The 15836-nt window shown below is 46.0% G+C and overlaps 7 non-coding genes across 7 annotated transcripts; all 7 read left to right on the top strand.

Annotated features, from left to right (window-relative positions):
- Positions 1 to 1302: 1302 nt before the first annotated feature.
- On the top strand, positions 1303 to 1493 carry LOC130310306 (U2 spliceosomal RNA). Its single transcript, XR_008858835.1, has one exon. It is a non-coding gene; the product is annotated as a U2 spliceosomal RNA (small nuclear RNA).
- A 2082-nt stretch (positions 1494 to 3575) lies between these two features.
- On the top strand, positions 3576 to 3766 carry LOC130310305 (U2 spliceosomal RNA). Its single transcript, XR_008858834.1, has one exon. It is a non-coding gene; the product is annotated as a U2 spliceosomal RNA (small nuclear RNA).
- Positions 3767 to 5854: 2088 nt separating this feature from the next.
- Positions 5855 to 6045, top strand: LOC130310303 (U2 spliceosomal RNA). Its single transcript, XR_008858833.1, has one exon. It is a non-coding gene; the product is annotated as a U2 spliceosomal RNA (small nuclear RNA).
- Positions 6046 to 8131: 2086 nt separating this feature from the next.
- LOC130310302 (U2 spliceosomal RNA) lies at positions 8132 to 8322 on the top strand. The gene has a single exon (XR_008858832.1). It is a non-coding gene; the product is annotated as a U2 spliceosomal RNA (small nuclear RNA).
- Positions 8323 to 10403: 2081 nt separating this feature from the next.
- On the top strand, positions 10404 to 10594 carry LOC130310301 (U2 spliceosomal RNA). Its single transcript, XR_008858831.1, has one exon. It is a non-coding gene; the product is annotated as a U2 spliceosomal RNA (small nuclear RNA).
- A 2080-nt stretch (positions 10595 to 12674) lies between these two features.
- On the top strand, positions 12675 to 12865 carry LOC130310300 (U2 spliceosomal RNA). The gene has a single exon (XR_008858830.1). It is a non-coding gene; the product is annotated as a U2 spliceosomal RNA (small nuclear RNA).
- Positions 12866 to 14949: 2084 nt separating this feature from the next.
- LOC130310298 (U2 spliceosomal RNA) lies at positions 14950 to 15140 on the top strand. Its single transcript, XR_008858828.1, has one exon. It is a non-coding gene; the product is annotated as a U2 spliceosomal RNA (small nuclear RNA).
- The last annotated feature ends 696 nt before the right edge of the window (positions 15141 to 15836 follow it).

Raw genomic sequence — 15836 nt, 5'->3', positions numbered from 1 at the left:
AGCCGATGCGACTTGTCTGTCGCTGAACAGTCGCTTTTTATGTATTCAGCACCTATGTATAATGTTGTAAAAATGCTCTAGAAGCTAAAGTCGCAGAAATGTCACACATATTTGGCCTGCAACTTTCTGTGCGACAAATTCAGACAGGAAAAATCAGTATAAATCCTTAGAAAATTATCCCCCAGTGTCTCCATCTGCTGGCGGTATTGAATAAGCATTGCTGCACTGATGGGGTATGCATTAGACGAAAAAAAAGAAGAAAAAGAAGAATAATACGCCCAGAAAAGAGGCGAAAAGGAGAAAAACGTAAAAAAACGTGAAAAAAAAGTAAGAGGAAGAGAAGGGAAAAAAAGGTGGAAATGGGTTTAAAAGTGATTTCGGCGGAGAAATATATATATATATATATATATATATATATATATATATATATGCGCACACACACACATATATATAAACGTATTCTCCGTTGAGATATTGCAGCCGCTGCTGTGTCCAGGCCCAGGAGCCTTAGCACTGTGCTGTGATGTCACTCAATACCACTGACATCACTAGGTGTAAACAACATCTCTCCTTTGCTGTGTATGTGACTATGGAGCTGTTTGGTGATGTCGTCTATTATGGCCTTCATAGAAGCAACAGGAGATTGTTGCATCCATCTAGAACCCTCAGAACTACAGTGCTATGATGTCACTCACTTCCACAGGCCTTGCAGAGTGTAAACAACAACAACCCAGCTTTGTTGTGTATGTAACCATAGGGATTTGTGATGTCACCTAGAACCTTCACAGCAGCGACAGCTTTATGAGGAGCATCAGCACTGCTCTGCCTGAGCAGAACCATCACCGCCATAGGTTGTCAAATAACCCGGGTTTAACCCACACAGGTAAGTCCAATGGGGTGCAGGCATGTCCTCTATGCTTACAGCTTCCCGTGGGTGTTGGTTTGATACCGTTTGGGGACAGCCAAGGAGGCATCTGCAGGCAACAAAGGTAGGTGTGTGCTTGTGTGTGTGTTTCCTATGCAGATCCTAAGCCCAGTGTCACATGCAAGTAGGAGGAGTAAGAAGGGTTCCTGGCAAATCCGGGTTATGGATTGCATTTAAAAAGGCCCCGTGGGAGTGCAATGGGCCCCTGTCTTGCTGCTTAGCAATAATGGTATGGGTTTAGGTTCTGCTGTGTGTACTGGTGGTTGACTGCCCCCCAGCCCAGAGTGTGCATGGAAAATTGTCTGGCAGCCTCCCTGACAGCAAGCAGTGATAGTGCCCATGAAGGGGACCTTGTTGGGCCCGCCCCTTTCACGGTTATCGCTTCTCGGCCTTTTGGCTAAGATCAAGTGTAGTATCTGTTCTTATCAGTTTAATATCTGATACGTCCCCTATCTGGGGACCATATATTAAATGGATTTTTGAGAACGGGGGCCGATTTCGAAGCTTGCTTCCGTCGCCCTATGCATTGACCCGATATGGCAGTATCTTCGGGTACAGTGCACCACCCCCTTACAGGGTTAAAAAGAAAGATTCCTACTTTCATTGCTACCTGCTTGCTGGCTAGCCAGCTAGCCAGCCCTGTGGGCCTTGCTGCTGCTGCAGCCAAAAAACAAAAGGTGGTGCTGCTGCTGCTGCTTCTGCTGCTTCTGCTTGTGTCTGGCCGCTGTTGGAGCGTCCAGGCACAGGACTTCTGCTGCTGCTGACTAAATGGCCTCCTTAATTGGATCATTTGAGTAGCCAGCACACCTGTGCAGGTAGGGCATGACATGATAGGCAGCTGCCTTGATAGCGGGTGGGTGCTGAATGTTCCTAATTGACAAAATAAGATTAATGCTTATGAAGAAATATAAAATCTCATCCCTTCCCCAATATCGCGCCACACCCCTACCCCTTAATTCCCTGGTTGAACTTGATGGACATATGTCTTTTTTCGACCGTACTAACTATGTAACTATGTAACATAACATGGGGGGGGGGTCTCCTGGCTGTTCACACAGGTGTGTCATTGCTGTACATTGACCATGCATTGCTTCTGTGGTATTGCAAAGGCAAAGACAAATGCTTCCAGCCATCCATTGCACTAATGGATTGGTCATCAGCTGGCTGTCTATGTCCCGCATCAATATAGACCAAAGTACAGAGGGTTAGGCTATGCTATTGTGCACCTACCTGATGCATCAGAAGGTGCGAGGCCCTTGCTAAATTCTGTGCACAGACTTTGAGATCTATACTTTAGACTGTATCTAAACCTGCTCCAACATGGACTGACATTCTGGCCTACTTTCAGCCGATGCGACTTGTCTGTCGCTGAACAGTCGCTTTTTATGTATTCAGCACCTATGTATAATGTTGTAAAAATGCTCTAGAAGCTAAAGTCGCAGAAATGTCACACATATTTGGCCTGCAACTTTCTGTGCGACAAATTCAGACAGGAAAAATCAGTATAAATCCTTAGAAAATTATCCCCCAGTGTCTCCATCTGCTGGCGGTATTGAATAAGCATTGCTGCACTGATGGGGTATGCATTAGACGAAAAAAAAGAAGAAAAAGAAGAATAATACGCCCAGAAAAGAGGCGAAAAGGAGAAAAACGTAAAAAAACGTGAAAAAAAAGTAAGAGGAAGAGAAGGGAAAAAAAGGTGGAAATGGGTTTAAAAGTGATTTCGGCGGAGAAATATATATATATATATATATATATATATATATATATATATATATGCGCACACACACACATATATATAAACGTATTCTCCGTTGAGATATTGCAGCCGCTGCTGTGTCCAGGCCCAGGAGCCTTAGCACTGTGCTGTGATGTCACTCAATACCACTGACATCACTAGGTGTAAACAACATCTCTCCTTTGCTGTGTATGTGACTATGGAGCTGTTTGGTGATGTCGTCTATTATGGCCTTCATAGAAGCAACAGGAGATTGTTGCATCCATCTAGAACCCTCAGAACTACAGTGCTATGATGTCACTCACTTCCACAGGCCTTGCAGAGTGTAAACAACAACAACCCAGCTTTGTTGTGTATGTAACCATAGGGATTTGTGATGTCACCTAGAACCTTCACAGCAGCGACAGCTTTATGAGGAGCATCAGCACTGCTCTGCCTGAGCAGAACCATCACCGCCATAGGTTGTCAAATAACCCGGGTTTAACCCACACAGGTAAGTCCAATGGGGTGCAGGCATGTCCTCTATGCTTACAGCTTCCCGTGGGTGTTGGTTTGATACCGTTTGGGGACAGCCAAGGAGGCATCTGCAGGCAACAAAGGTAGGTGTGTGCTTGTGTGTGTGTTTCCTATGCAGATCCTAAGCCCAGTGTCACATGCAAGTAGGAGGAGTAAGAAGGGTTCCTGGCAAATCCGGGTTATGGATTGCATTTAAAAAGGCCCCGTGGGAGTGCAATGGGCCCCTGTCTTGCTGCTTAGCAATAATGGTATGGGTTTAGGTTCTGCTGTGTGTACTGGTGGTTGACTGCCCCCCAGCCCAGAGTGTGCATGGAAAATTGTCTGGCAGCCTCCCTGACAGCAAGCAGTGATAGTGCCCATGAAGGGGACCTTGTTGGGCCCGCCCCTTTCACGGTTATCGCTTCTCGGCCTTTTGGCTAAGATCAAGTGTAGTATCTGTTCTTATCAGTTTAATATCTGATACGTCCCCTATCTGGGGACCATATATTAAATGGATTTTTGAGAACGGGGGCCGATTTCGAAGCTTGCTTCCGTCGCCCTATGCATTGACCCGATATGGCAGTATCTTCGGGTACAGTGCACCACCCCCTTACAGGGTTAAAAAGAAAGATTCCTACTTTCATTGCTACCTGCTTGCTGGCTAGCCAGCTAGCCAGCCCTGTGGGCCTTGCTGCTGCTGCAGCCAAAAAACAAAAGGTGGTGCTGCTGCTGCTGCTTCTGCTGCTTCTGCTTGTGTCTGGCCGCTGTTGGAGCGTCCAGGCACAGGACTTCTGCTGCTGCTGACTAAATGGCCTCCTTAATTGGATCATTTGAGTAGCCAGCACACCTGTGCAGGTAGGGCATGACATGATAGGCAGCTGCCTTGATAGCGGGTGGGTGCTGAATGTTCCTAATTGACAAAATAAGATTAATGCTTATGAAGAAATATAAAATCTCATCCCTTCCCCAATATCGCGCCACACCCCTACCCCTTAATTCCCTGGTTGAACTTGATGGACATATGTCTTTTTTCGACCGTACTAACTATGTAACTATGTAACATAACATGGGGGGGGGGTCTCCTGGCTGTTCACACAGGTGTGTCATTGCTGTACATTGACCATGCATTGCTTCTGTGGTATTGCAAAGGCAAAGACAAATGCTTCCAGCCATCCATTGCACTAATGGATTGGTCATCAGCTGGCTGTCTATGTCCCGCATCAATATAGACCAAAGTACAGAGGGTTAGGCTATGCTATTGTGCACCTACCTGATGCATCAGAAGGTGCGAGGCCCTTGCTAAATTCTGTGCACAGACTTTGAGATCTATACTTTAGACTGTATCTAAACCTGCTCCAACATGGACTGACATTCTGGCCTACTTTCAGCCGATGCGACTTGTCTGTCGCTGAACAGTCGCTTTTTATGTATTCAGCACCTATGTATAATGTTGTAAAAATGCTCTAGAAGCTAAAGTCGCAGAAATGTCACACATATTTGGCCTGCAACTTTCTGTGCGACAAATTCAGACAGGAAAAATCAGTATAAATCCTTAGAAAATTATCCCCCAGTGTCTCCATCTGCTGGCAGTATTGAATAAGCATTGCTGCACTGATGGGGTATGCATTAGACGAAAAAAAAGAAGAAAAAGAAGAATAATACGCCCAGAAAAGAGGCGAAAAGGAGAAAAACGTAAAAAAACGTGAAAAAAAAGTAAGAGGAAGAGAAGGGAAAAAAAGGTGGAAATGGGTTTAAAAGTGATTTCGGCGGAGAAATATATATATATATATATATATATATATATATATATATATATATATATATGCGCACACACACACATAGATATAAACGTATTCTCCGTTGAGATATTGCAGCCGCTGCTGTGTCCAGGCCCAGGAGCCTTAGCACTGTGCTGTGATGTCACTCAATACCACTGACATCACTAGGTGTAAACAACATCTCTCCTTTGCTGTGTATGTGACTATGGAGCTGTTTGGTGATGTCGTCTATTATGGCCTTCATAGAAGCAACAGGAGATTGTTGCATCCATCTAGAACCCTCAGAACTACAGTGCTATGATGTCACTCACTTCCACAGGCCTTGCAGAGTGTAAACAACAACAACCCAGCTTTGTTGTGTATGTAACCATAGGGATTTGTGATGTCACCTAGAACCTTCACAGCAGCGACAGCTTTATGAGGAGCATCAGCACTGCTCTGCCTGAGCAGAACCATCACCGCCATAGGTTGTCAAATAACCCGGGTTTAACCCACACAGGTAAGTCCAATGGGGTGCAGGCATGTCCTCTATGCTTACAGCTTCCCGTGGGTGTTGGTTTGATACCGTTTGGGGACAGCCAAGGAGGCATCTGCAGGCAACAAAGGTAGGTGTGTGCTTGTGTGTGTGTTTCCTATGCAGATCCTAAGCCCAGTGTCACATGCAAGTAGGAGGAGTAAGAAGGGTTCCTGGCAAATCCGGGTTATGGATTGCATTTAAAAAGGCCCCGTGGGAGTGCAATGGGCCCCTGTCTTGCTGCTTAGCAATAATGGTATGGGTTTAGGTTCTGCTGTGTGTACTGGTGGTTGACTGCCCCCCAGCCCAGAGTGTGCATGGAAAATTGTCTGGCAGCCTCCCTGACAGCAAGCAGTGATAGTGCCCATGAAGGGGACCTTGTTGGGCCCGCCCCTTTCACGGTTATCGCTTCTCGGCCTTTTGGCTAAGATCAAGTGTAGTATCTGTTCTTATCAGTTTAATATCTGATACGTCCCCTATCTGGGGACCATATATTAAATGGATTTTTGAGAACGGGGGCCGATTTCGAAGCTTGCTTCCGTCGCCCTATGCATTGACCCGATATGGCAGTATCTTCGGGTACAGTGCACCACCCCCTTACAGGGTTAAAAAGAAAGATTCCTACTTTCATTGCTACCTGCTTGCTGGCTAGCCAGCTAGCCAGCCCTGTGGGCCTTGCTGCTGCTGCAGCCAAAAAACAAAAGGTGGTGCTGCTGCTGCTGCTTCTGCTGCTTCTGCTTGTGTCTGGCCGCTGTTGGAGCGTCCAGGCACAGGACTTCTGCTGCTGCTGACTAAATGGCCTCCTTAATTGGATCATTTGAGTAGCCAGCACACCTGTGCAGGTAGGGCATGACATGATAGGCAGCTGCCTTGATAGCGGGTGGGTGCTGAATGTTCCTAATTGACAAAATAAGATTAATGCTTATGAAGAAATATAAAATCTCATCCCTTCCCCAATATCGCGCCACACCCCTACCCCTTAATTCCCTGGTTGAACTTGATGGACATATGTCTTTTTTCGACCGTACTAACTATGTAACTATGTAACATAACATGGGGGGGGGGTCTCCTGGCTGTTCACACAGGTGTGTCATTGCTGTACATTGACCATGCATTGCTTCTGTGGTATTGCAAAGGCAAAGACAAATGCTTCCAGCCATCCATTGCACTAATGGATTGGTCATCAGCTGGCTGTCTATGTCCCGCATCAATATAGACCAAAGTACAGAGGGTTAGGCTATGCTATTGTGCACCTACCTGATGCATCAGAAGGTGCGAGGCCCTTGCTAAATTCTGTGCACAGACTTTGAGATCTATACTTTAGACTGTATCTAAACCTGCTCCAACATGGACTGACATTCTGGCCTACTTTCAGCCGATGCGACTTGTCTGTCGCTGAACAGTCGCTTTTTATGTATTCAGCACCTATGTATAATGTTGTAAAAATGCTCTAGAAGCTAAAGTCGCAGAAATGTCACACATATTTGGCCTGCAACTTTCTGTGCGACAAATTCAGACAGGAAAAATCAGTATAAATCCTTAGAAAATTATCCCCCAGTGTCTCCATCTGCTGGCGGTATTGAATAAGCATTGCTGCACTGATGGGGTATGCATTAGACGAAAAAAAAGAAGAAAAAGAAGAATAATACGTCCAGAAAAGAGGCAAAAACAAGAAAAACGTAAAAAAACGTGAAAAAAAAGTAAGAGGAAGAGAAGGGAAAAAAAGGTGGAAATGGGTTTAAAAGTGATTTCGGCGGAGAAATATATATATATATATATATATATATATATATATATATATATATATACGCGCACACACACACATATATATAAACGTATTCTCCGTTGAGATATTGCAGCCGCTGCTGTGTCCAGGCCCAGGAGCCTTAGCACTGTGCTGTGATGTCACTCAATACCACTGACATCACTAGGTGTAAACAACATCTCTCCTTTGCTGTGTATGTGACTATGGAGCTGTTTGGTGATGTCGTCTATTATGGCCTTCATAGAAGCAACAGGAGATTGTTGCATCCATCTAGAACCCTCAGAACTACAGTGCTATGATGTCACTCACTTCCACAGGCCTTGCAGAGTGTAAACAACAACAACCCAGCTTTGTTGTGTATGTAACCATAGGGATTTGTGATGTCACCTAGAACCTTCACAGCAGCGACAGCTTTATGAGGAGCATCAGCACTGCTCTGCCTGAGCAGAACCATCACCGCCATAGGTTGTCAAATAACCCGGGTTTAACCCACACAGGTAAGTCCAATGGGGTGCAGGCATGTCCTCTATGCTTACAGCTTCCCGTGGGTGTTGGTTTGATACCGTTTGGGGACAGCCAAGGAGGCATCTGCAGGCAACAAAGGTAGGTGTGTGCTTGTGTGTGTGTTTCCTATGCAGATCCTAAGCCCAGTGTCACATGCAAGTAGGAGGAGTAAGAAGGGTTCCTGGCAAATCCGGGTTATGGATTGCATTTAAAAAGGCCCCGTGGGAGTGCAATGGGCCCCTGTCTTGCTGCTTAGCAATAATGGTATGGGTTTAGGTTCTGCTGTGTGTACTGGTGGTTGACTGCCCCCCAGCCCAGAGTGTGCATGGAAAATTGTCTGGCAGCCTCCCTGACAGCAAGCAGTGATAGTGCCCATGAAGGGGACCTTGTTGGGCCCGCCCCTTTCACGGTTATCGCTTCTCGGCCTTTTGGCTAAGATCAAGTGTAGTATCTGTTCTTATCAGTTTAATATCTGATACGTCCCCTATCTGGGGACCATATATTAAATGGATTTTTGAGAACGGGGGCCGATTTCGAAGCTTGCTTCCGTCGCCCTATGCATTGACCCGATATGGCAGTATCTTCGGGTACAGTGCACCACCCCCTTACAGGGTTAAAAAGAAAGATTCCTACTTTCATTGCTACCTGCTTGCTGGCTAGCCAGCTAGCCAGCCCTGTGGGCCTTGCTGCTGCTGCAGCCAAAAAACAAAAGGTGGTGCTGCTGCTGCTTCTGCTGCTTCTGCTTGTGTCTGGCCGCTGTTGGAGCGTCCAGGCACAGGACTTCTGCTGCTGCTGACTAAATGGCCTCCTTAATTGGATCATTTGAGTAGCCAGCACACCTGTGCAGGTAGGGCATGACATGATAGGCAGCTGCCTTGATAGCGGGTGGGTGCTGAATGTTCCTAATTGACAAAATAAGATTAATGCTTATGAAGAAATATAAAATCTCATCCCTTCCCCAATATCGCGCCACACCCCTACCCCTTAATTCCCTGGTTGAACTTGATGGACATATGTCTTTTTTCGACCGTACTAACTATGTAACTATGTAACATAACATGGGGGGGGGGTCTCCTGGCTGTTCACACAGGTGTGTCATTGCTGTACATTGACCATGCATTGCTTCTGTGGTATTGCAAAGGCAAAGACAAATGCTTCCAGCCATCCATTGCACTAATGGATTGGTCATCAGCTGGCTGTCTATGTCCCGCATCAATATAGACCAAAGTACAGAGGGTTAGGCTATGCTATTGTGCACCTACCTGATGCATCAGAAGGTGCGAGGCCCTTGCTAAATTCTGTGCACAGACTTTGAGATCTATACTTTAGACTGTATCTAAACCTGCTCCAACATGGACTGACATTCTGGCCTACTTTCAGCCGATGCGACTTGTCTGTCGCTGAACAGTCGCTTTTTATGTATTCAGCACCTATGTATAATGTTGTAAAAATGCTCTAGAAGCTAAAGTCGCAGAAATGTCACACATATTTGGCCTGCAACTTTCTGTGCGACAAATTCAGACAGGAAAAATCAGTATAAATCCTTAGAAAATTATCCCCCAGTGTCTCCATCTGCTGGCGGTATTGAATAAGCATTGCTGCACTGATGGGGTATGCATTAGACGAAAAAAAAGAAGAAAAAGAAGAATAATACGCCCAGAAAAGAGGCGAAAAGGAGAAAAACGTAAAAAAACGTGAAAAAAAAGTAAGAGGAAGAGAAGGGAAAAAAAGGTGGAAATGGGTTTAAAAGTGATTTCGGCGGAGAAATATATATATATATATATATATATATATATATATATATATATATACGCGCACACACACACATATATATAAACGTATTCTCCGTTGAGATATTGCAGCCGCTGCTGTGTCCAGGCCCAGGAGCCTTAGCACTGTGCTGTGATGTCACTCAATACCACTGACATCACTAGGTGTAAACAACATCTCTCCTTTGCTGTGTATGTGACTATGGAGCTGTTTGGTGATGTCGTCTATTATGGCCTTCATAGAAGCAACAGGAGATTGTTGCATCCATCTAGAACCCTCAGAACTACAGTGCTATGATGTCACTCACTTCCACAGGCCTTGCAGAGTGTAAACAACAACAACCCAGCTTTGTTGTGTATGTAACCATAGGGATTTGTGATGTCACCTAGAACCTTCACAGCAGCGACAGCTTTATGAGGAGCATCAGCACTGCTCTGCCTGAGCAGAACCATCACCGCCATAGGTTGTCAAATAACCCGGGTTTAACCCACACAGGTAAGTCCAATGGGGTGCAGGCATGTCCTCTATGCTTACAGCTTCCCGTGGGTGTTGGTTTGATACCGTTTGGGGACAGCCAAGGAGGCATCTGCAGGCAACAAAGGTAGGTGTGTGCTTGTGTGTGTGTTTCCTATGCAGATCCTAAGCCCAGTGTCACATGCAAGTAGGAGGAGTAAGAAGGGTTCCTGGCAAATCCGGGTTATGGATTGCATTTAAAAAGGCCCCGTGGGAGTGCAATGGGCCCCTGTCTTGCTGCTTAGCAATAATGGTATGGGTTTAGGTTCTGCTGTGTGTACTGGTGGTTGACTGCCCCCCAGCCCAGAGTGTGCATGGAAAATTGTCTGGCAGCCTCCCTGACAGCAAGCAGTGATAGTGCCCATGAAGGGGACCTTGTTGGGCCCGCCCCTTTCACGGTTATCGCTTCTCGGCCTTTTGGCTAAGATCAAGTGTAGTATCTGTTCTTATCAGTTTAATATCTGATACGTCCCCTATCTGGGGACCATATATTAAATGGATTTTTGAGAACGGGGGCCGATTTCGAAGCTTGCTTCCGTCGCCCTATGCATTGACCCGATATGGCAGTATCTTCGGGTACAGTGCACCACCCCCTTACAGGGTTAAAAAGAAAGATTCCTACTTTCATTGCTACCTGCTTGCTGGCTAGCCAGCTAGCCAGCCCTGTGGGCCTTGCTGCTGCTGCAGCCAAAAAACAAAAGGTGGTGCTGCTGCTGCTGCTTCTGCTGCTTCTGCTTGTGTCTGGCCGCTGTTGGAGCGTCCAGGCACAGGACTTCTGCTGCTGCTGACTAAATGGCCTCCTTAATTGGATCATTTGAGTAGCCAGCACACCTGTGCAGGTAGGGCATGACATGATAGGCAGCTGCCTTGATAGCGGGTGGGTGCTGAATGTTCCTAATTGACAAAATAAGATTAATGCTTATGAAGAAATATAAAATCTCATCCCTTCCCCAATATCGCGCCACACCCCTACCCCTTAATTCCCTGGTTGAACTTGATGGACATATGTCTTTTTTCGACCGTACTAACTATGTAACTATGTAACATAACATGGGGGGGGGGTCTCCTGGCTGTTCACACAGGTGTGTCATTGCTGTACATTGACCATGCATTGCTTCTGTGGTATTGCAAAGGCAAAGACAAATGCTTCCAGCCATCCATTGCACTAATGGATTGGTCATCAGCTGGCTGTCTATGTCCCGCATCAATATAGACCAAAGTACAGAGGGTTAGGCTATGCTATTGTGCACCTACCTGATGCATCAGAAGGTGCGAGGCCCTTGCTAAATTCTGTGCACAGACTTTGAGATCTATACTTTAGACTGTATCTAAACCTGCTCCAACATGGACTGACATTCTGGCCTACTTTCAGCCGATGCGACTTGTCTGTCGCTGAACAGTCGCTTTTTATGTATTCAGCACCTATGTATAATGTTGTAAAAATGCTCTAGAAGCTAAAGTCGCAGAAATGTCACACATATTTGGCCTGCAACTTTCTGTGCGACAAATTCAGACAGGAAAAATCAGTATAAATCCTTAGAAAATTATCCCCCAGTGTCTCCATCTGCTGGCGGTATTGAATAAGCATTGCTGCACTGATGGGGTATGCATTAGACGAAAAAAAAGAAGAAAAAGAAGAATAATACGCCCAGAAAAGAGGCGAAAAGGAGAAAAACGTAAAAAAACGTGAAAAAAAAGTAAGAGGAAGAGAAGGGAAAAAAAGGTGGAAATGGGTTTAAAAGTGATTTCGGCGGAGAAATATATATATATATATATATATATATATATATATATATATACGCGCACACACACACATATATATAAACGTATTCTCCGTTGAGATATTGCAGCCGCTGCTGTGTCCAGGCCCAGGAGCCTTAGCACTGTGCTGTGATGTCACTCAATACCACTGACATCACTAGGTGTAAACAACATCTCTCCTTTGCTGTGTATGTGACTATGGAGCTGTTTGGTGATGTCGTCTATTATGGCCTTCATAGAAGCAACAGGAGATTGTTGCATCCATCTAGAACCCTCAGAACTACAGTGCTATGATGTCACTCACTTCCACAGGCCTTGCAGAGTGTAAACAACAACAACCCAGCTTTGTTGTGTATGTAACCATAGGGATTTGTGATGTCACCTAGAACCTTCACAGCAGCGACAGCTTTATGAGGAGCATCAGCACTGCTCTGCCTGAGCAGAACCATCACCGCCATAGGTTGTCAAATAACCCGGGTTTAACCCACACAGGTAAGTCCAATGGGGTGCAGGCATGTCCTCTATGCTTACAGCTTCCCGTGGGTGTTGGTTTGATACCGTTTGGGGACAGCCAAGGAGGCATCTGCAGGCAACAAAGGTAGGTGTGTGCTTGTGTGTGTGTTTCCTATGCAGATCCTAAGCCCAGTGTCACATGCAAGTAGGAGGAGTAAGAAGGGTTCCTGGCAAATCCGGGTTATGGATTGCATTTAAAAAGGCCCCGTGGGAGTGCAATGGGCCCCTGTCTTGCTGCTTAGCAATAATGGTATGGGTTTAGGTTCTGCTGTGTGTACTGGTGGTTGACTGCCCCCCAGCCCAGAGTGTGCATGGAAAATTGTCTGGCAGCCTCCCTGACAGCAAGCAGTGATAGTGCCCATGAAGGGGACCTTGTTGGGCCCGCCCCTTTCACGGTTATCGCTTCTCGGCCTTTTGGCTAAGATCAAGTGTAGTATCTGTTCTTATCAGTTTAATATCTGATACGTCCCCTATCTGGGGACCATATATTAAATGGATTTTTGAGAACGGGGGCCGATTTCGAAGCTTGCTTCCGTCGCCCTATGCATTGACCCGATATGGCAGTATCTTCGGGTACAGTGCACCACCCCCTTACAGGGTTAAAAAGAAAGATTCCTACTTTCATTGCTACCTGCTTGCTGGCTAGCCAGCTAGCCAGCCCTGTGGGCCTTGCTGCTGCTGCAGCCAAAAAACAAAAGGTGGTGCTGCTGCTGCTGCTTCTGCTGCTTCTGCTTGTGTCTGGCCGCTGTTGGAGCGTCCAGGCACAGGACTTCTGCTGCTGCTGACTAAATGGCCTCCTTAATTGGATCATTTGAGTAGCCAGCACACCTGTGCAGGTAGGGCATGACATGATAGGCAGCTGCCTTGATAGCGGGTGGGTGCTGAATGTTCCTAATTGACAAAATAAGATTAATGCTTATGAAGAAATATAAAATCTCATCCCTTCCCCAATATCGCGCCACACCCCTACCCCTTAATTCCCTGGTTGAACTTGATGGACATATGTCTTTTTTCGACCGTACTAACTATGTAACTATGTAACATAACATGGGGGGGGGGTCTCCTGGCTGTTCACACAGGTGTGTCATTGCTGTACATTGACCATGCATTGCTTCTGTGGTATTGCAAAGGCAAAGAAAAATGCTTCCAGCCATCCATTGCACTAATGGATTGGTCATCAGCTGGCTGTCTATGTCCCGCATCAATATAGACCAAAGTACAGAGGGTTAGGCTATGCTATTGTGCACCTACCTGATGCATCAGAAGGTGCGAGGCCCTTGCTAAATTCTGTGCACAGACTTTGAGATCTATACTTTAGACTGTATCTAAACCTGCTCCAACATGGACTGACATTCTGGCCTACTTTCAGCCGATGCGACTTGTCTGTCGCTGAACAGTCGCTTTTTATGTATTCAGCACCTATGTATAATGTTGTAAAAATGCTCTAGAAGCTAAAGTCGCAGAAATGTCACACATATTTGGCCTGCAACTTTCTGTGCGACAAATTCAGACAGGAAAAATCAGTATAAATCCTTAGAAAATTATCCCCCAGTGTCTCCATCTGCTGGCGGTATTGAATAAGCATTGCTGCACTGATGGGGTATGCATTAGACGAAAAAAAAGAAGAAAAAGAAGAATAATACGCCCAGAAAAGAGGCGAAAAGGAGAAAAACGTAAAAAAACGTGAAAAAAAAGTAAGAGGAAGAGAAGGGAAAAAAAGGTGGAAATGGGTTTAAAAGTGATTTCGGCGGAGAAATATATATATATATATATATATATATATATATATATATATATATACGCGCACACACACACATATATATAAACGTATTCTCCGTTGAGATATTGCAGCCGCTGCTGTGTCCAGGCCCAGGAGCCTTAGCACTGTGCTGTGATGTCACTCAATACCACTGACATCACTAGGTGTAAACAACATCTCTCCTTTGCTGTGTATGTGACTATGGAGCTGTTTGGTGATGTCGTCTATTATGGCCTTCATAGAAGCAACAGGAGATTGTTGCATCCATCTAGAACCCTCAGAACTACAGTGCTATGATGTCACTCACTTCCACAGGCCTTGCAGAGTGTAAACAACAACAACCCAGCTTTGTTGTGTATGTAACCATAGGGATTTGTGATGTCACCTAGAACCTTCACAGCAGCGACAGCTTTATGAGGAGCATCAGCACTGCTCTGCCTGAGCAGAACCATCACCGCCATAGGTTGTCAAATAACCCGGGTTTAACCCACACAGGTAAGTCCAATGGGGTGCAGGCATGTCCTCTATGCTTACAGCTTCCCGTGGGTGTTGGTTTGATACCGTTTGGGGACAGCCAAGGAGGCATCTGCAGGCAACAAAGGTAGGTGTGTGCTTGTGTGTGTGTTTCCTATGCAGATCCTAAGCCCAGTGTCACATGCAAGTAGGAGGAGTAAGAAGGGTTCCTGGCAAATCCGGGTTATGGATTGCATTTAAAAAGGCCCCGTGGGAGTGCAATGGGCCCCTGTCTTGCTGCTTAGCAATAATGGTATGGGTTTAGGTTCTGCTGTGTGTACTGGTGGTTGACTGCCCCCCAGCCCAGAGTGTGCATGGAAAATTGTCTGGCAGCCTCCCTGACAGCAAGCAGTGATAGTGCCCATGAAGGGGACCTTGTTGGGCCCGCCCCTTTCACGGTTATCGCTTCTCGGCCTTTTGGCTAAGATCAAGTGTAGTATCTGTTCTTATCAGTTTAATATCTGATACGTCCCCTATCTGGGGACCATATATTAAATGGATTTTTGAGAACGGGGGCCGATTTCGAAGCTTGCTTCCGTCGCCCTATGCATTGACCCGATATGGCAGTATCTTCGGGTACAGTGCACCACCCCCTTACAGGGTTAAAAAGAAAGATTCCTACTTTCATTGCTACCTGCTTGCTGGCTAGCCAGCTAGCCAGCCCTGTGGGCCTTGCTGCTGCTGCAGCCAAAAAACAAAAGGTGGTGCTGCTGCTGCTGCTTCTGCTGCTTCTGCTTGTGTCTGGCCGCTGTTGGAGCGTCCAGGCACAGGACTTCTGCTGCTGCTGACTAAATGGCCTCCTTAATTGGATCATTTGAGTAGCCAGCACACCTGTGCAGGTAGGGCATGACATGATAGGCAGCTGCCTTGATAGCGGGTGGGTGCTGAATGTTCCTAATTGACAAAATAAGATTAATGCTTATGAAGAAATATAAAATCTCATCCCTTCCCCAATATCGCGCCACACCCCTACCCCTTAATTCCCTGGTTGAACTTGATGGACATATGTCTTTTTTCGACCGTACTAACTATGTAACTATGTAACATAACATGGGGGGGGGGGTCTCCTGGCTGTTCACACAGGTGTGTCATTGCTGTACATTGACCATGCATTGCTTCTGTGGTATTGCAAAGGCAAAGACAAATGCTTCCAGCCATCCATTGCACTAATGGATTGGTCATCAGCTGGCTGTCTATGTCCCGCATCAATATAGACCAAAGTACAGAGGGTTAGGCTATGCTATTGTGCACCTACCTGATGCATCAGAAGGTGCGAGGCCCTTGCTAA

This window comes from Hyla sarda, unplaced genomic scaffold (genome assembly GCF_029499605.1).
Source record: "Hyla sarda isolate aHylSar1 unplaced genomic scaffold, aHylSar1.hap1 scaffold_157, whole genome shotgun sequence".
In the NCBI taxonomy this organism is placed as follows: domain Eukaryota; kingdom Metazoa; phylum Chordata; class Amphibia; order Anura; family Hylidae; genus Hyla; species Hyla sarda.
The sequence above is the reverse complement of the archived record's forward strand: the minus strand, read 5'-3'. Positions and strand labels throughout refer to the sequence as shown.